A 4076-nucleotide genomic window follows, 5' to 3' on the forward strand; every position below is an offset into this window, starting at 1 on the left:
AACCACCCGCCGGGTCCAGCCGGTCCCGGTCCCGGGAACCTGCTCCCGGGGCCAGCCGGAGCCACGCCCCCTCCTCTGACGCTTCCAGCTGCCGCCTCCCCTCCCACCCCCCAAACTCACACTGGCCCTCGCCGGCCCGCCCACCCGCCTACCTGCTTGCCCGCCGCCGCTGGGTGGCGTGCCGGACACTCTCGCACACAGGTACACAGACAGGGACACAGGGACACAGGCACTCAGGCACACAGGGACACAGGGACACAGGGACACAAGGACACAGGGACACAGGCACTCAGGCACTCAGGCACTCAGGGACACAGGGACACAGGGACACAGGCACTCAGGCACTCAGGGACACAGGGACACAGGGACACAGGCACTCAGGCACACAGGGACACAGGTGGCGGGCCGGAGGCCTCTCTCCACTGTGTGGCGGGGGTCCAAGAGCCACCCCAGCCCAACCCAGAGGGTCTTTTGCACCTCTCTAGAGGCCACCCAGAGACCCCAGGCCGCAGCAGAAGCCTCCCCCGCAAGCTCTGCAGGCTTCCGACCCACCCCAGGCCGCAGCAGAAGCCTCTCCCGCACGCTCTGCAGGCTTCCGACCCACCCCAGGCCGCAGCAGAAGCCTCTCCCGCACGCTCTGCAGGCTTCTCAGCCACCCCAGGCCGCAGCAGAAGCCTCTCCCGCACGCTCTGCAGGCTTCTCAGCCACCCCAGGCCGCAGCAGAAGCCTCTCCCGCACGCTCTGCAGGCTTCTCAGCCACCCCAGGCCGCAGCAGAAGCCTCTCCCGCACGCTCTGCAGGCTTCTCAGCCACCCCAGGCCGCAGCAGAAGCCTCTGCCGCACGCTCTGCAGGCTTCTCAGCCACCCCAGGCCGCACCAGAAGCCTCCCCCGCACGCTCTGCAGGCTTCTCAGCCACCCCAGGCCGCAGCAGAAGCCTCCCCCGCATGCTCTGCAGGCTTCCGACCCACCCCAGGCTGCACCAGAAGCCTCCCCCGCAAGCTCTGCAGGCTTCCGACCCACCCCAGGCCGCAGCAGAAGCCTCTCCCGCACGCTCTGCAGGCTTCCGACCCACCCCAGGCCGCAGCAGAAGCCTCTCCCGCACGCTCTGCAGGCTTCTCAGCCACCCCAGGCCGCAGCAGAAGCCTCTCCCGCACGCTCTGCAGGCTTCTCAGCCACCCCAGGCCGCACCAGAAGCCTCCCCCGCACGCTCTGCAGGCTTCTCAGCCACCCCAGGCCGCAGCAGAAGCCTCCCCCGCATGCTCTGCAGGCTTCCGACCCACCCCAGGCCGCACCAGAAGCCTCCCCCGCAAGCTCTGCAGGCTTCCGACCCACCCCAGGCCGCAGCAGAAGCCTCTCCCGCACGCTCTGCAGGCTTCCGACCCACCCCAGGCCGCAGCAGAAGCCTCTCCCGCACGCTCTGCAGGCTTCTCAGCCACCCCAGGCCGCAGCAGAAGCCTCTCCCGCACGCTCTGCAGGCTTCTCAGCCACCCCAGGCCGCACCAGAAGCCTCTCCCGCACGCTCTGCAGGCTTCTCAGCCACCCCAGGCCGCACCAGAAGCCTCCCCCGCACGCTCTGCAGGCTTCTCAGCCACCCCAGGCCGCACCAGAAGCCTCTCCCGCACGCTCTTCAGGCTTCTCAGCCACCCCAGGCCGCACCAGAAGCCTCCCCCGCACGCTCTGCAGGCTTCTCAGCCACCCCAGGCCGCACCAGAAGCCTCTCCCGCACGCTCTTCAGGCTTCTCAGCCACCCCAGGCCGCACCAGAAGCCTCCCCCGCACGCTCTGCAGGCTTCTCAGCCACCCCAGGCCGCAGCAGAAGCCTCTCCCGCACGCTCTGCAGGCTTCTCAGCCACCCCAGGCCGCACCAGAAGCCTCTCCCGCACGCTCTTCAGGCTTCTCAGCCACCCCAGGCCGCACCAGAAGCCTCCCCCGCACGCTCTGCAGGCTTCTCAGCCACCCCAGGCCGCACCAGAAGCCTCCCCCGCACGCTCTGCAGGCTTCCCACCCACCCCAGGCCGCAGCAGAAGCCTCTCCCGCACGCCCTGCAGGCTTCTCAGCCACCCCAGGCCGCAGCAGAAGCCTCTCCCGCACGCTCTGCAGGCTTCTCAGCCACCCCAGGCCGCAGCAGAAGCCTCTCCCGCACGCTCTGCAGGCTTCTCAGCCACCCCAGGCCGCAGCAGAAGCCTCTCCCGCACGCTCTGCAGGCTTCTCAGCCACCCCAGGCCGCAGCAGAAGCCTCTCCCGCACGCTCTGCAGGCTTCTCAGCCACCCCAGGCCGCAGCAGAAGCCTCTCCCGCACGCTCTGCAGGCTTCTCAGCCACCCCAGGCCGCAGCAGAAGCCTCTCCCGCACGCTCTGCAGGCTTCTCAGCCACCCCAGGCCGCAGCAGAAGCCTCCCCCGCACGCTCTGCAGGCTTCTCAGCCACCCCAGGCCCCAACAGAAGCCTCTCCCGCACGCTCTGCAGGCTTCCGACCCACCCCAGGCCGCACCAGAAGCCTCCCCCGCACGCTCTGTAGGCTTCTGACCCACCCCAGGCCCCAACAGAAGCCTCCCCCGCACGCTCTGCAGGCTTCTCAGCCACCCCAGGCCGCAGCAGAAGCCTCTCCTGCACGCTCTGCAGGCTTCTCAGCCACCCCAGGCCGCACCAGAAGCCTCTCCCGCACGCTCTGCAGGCTTCTCAGCCACCCCAGGCCGCACCAGAAGCCTCTCCCGCACGCTCTGCAGGCTTCCGACCCACCCCAGGCCGCACCAGAAGCCTCCCCCGCACGCTCTGCAGGCTTCTCCGCCACCACAGGCCGCACCAGAGGATCTTTTGCACCTCTCTGGACGCCACCCAGAGACTCCAGGCCGCACCAGAGGCCCCCCCCCCAACCATTTACAGGCTGCAGTGCCAGCCTAGGCCCCGCTGGCAGCCTCCCTTGTCTGCTTTGGAAGGCCTCCCATCCACTCCAGACCTGCCTGGAGGCCTCCCTCGACTGCTCCCGGGGCCCTCGAAGCCACCCTAGGCCTTTCTGGAGGACCTGCTCGACCGCTCGGGCGGCTTCTGACGCACCCTCGGCCATCCGGCGCCCAGCAGCTCCCAGGGCCAGGCACCGGCCTCCCCCTCCGGCCGCCCCTGGGGCCGGGGGTGGCTCGGACTCGGCGCCCCCAACGTGTCGTCCCGTCCCCCCCCCGCCCCGCACCGCCGAACATTCGCTGCAGCCGAGGGCTTGCCGCTCGACGCCTACCCCACCCGCCCAGCCCCCCGCTGCGGCCCGGCGCTGCCCCGGCCGCTGCGCCCCGCCTCTCATCGCTCCCCCCACCCGGCAACCGGCCGCCGGGCACGGCAAGTCCCAGGGCAGGGAACAGGTGCTGCCGGGACCCCGTGCTGGCTGCCGGCTTCCCGGGGCTGCCCCGGGCACGGACAGGTCGCCCCCCCGCCCCGGCGAATGTTCACCGAACCGGCTGCCGGCTGCCTTCGAGCACCCCCCCGCCCCCCGCCACTATCGTCCCCCCCGCCCCCCCTCCGCCTCCGCTGCCGCTTCTCCCCGCACCCCCTCCACTGCCTCCCCCCGCCGCCGGCGAACGAGTCGCCGGATCCGTAGGGTGCCGGGAGCCCGAACGGCGAGCGGCTCCGGCTGCTGCCGGGACCGCGGGGATTCGAGCCGGTCCGGCCGCGGCCGGGACCCCGTGCCGGAAGCCGGCATCCCGGGACGGCCCCGGGACGGCCCCGGTCGCCGGCCGGGTGACGTTCAGCGAAGCGGCTGCCGCCAGTCTTTGGGCCTCCCCCGTGCCGGGGCCGCGGGGCTTCGAGCCGGTCCGGCCGCGGCCGGGATCCGGGGCCGGACGATGGCTTCCCGGGCCGGTCCCGGTCGCCTCCCGGGTGACGTTCACCGAAGCGGCTGCCGGCTGTCTTCGAGCCCCCCCCCCCCCTCCGCCTCCGCGGCCGCTTCTGCCCGCACCCCCTCCACTGCCTCCCCCCGCCGCCCGCGAACGAGTCGCCGGATCTGTAGGGTGCCGGGAGCCCGAACGGCGAGCGGCTCCGGCTGCTGCCGGGACCGCGGGGATTCGAGCCGCTCCGGCCGCGGCCGGGACCCC

The sequence above is a fragment of the Melanerpes formicivorus genome, unplaced genomic scaffold (assembly GCF_026170545.1).
Source record: "Melanerpes formicivorus ecotype bairdi unplaced genomic scaffold, bMelFor1.0.p_v2 SCAF_575, whole genome shotgun sequence".
Classification (NCBI taxonomy): Eukaryota; Metazoa; Chordata; class Aves; order Piciformes; family Picidae; genus Melanerpes; species Melanerpes formicivorus.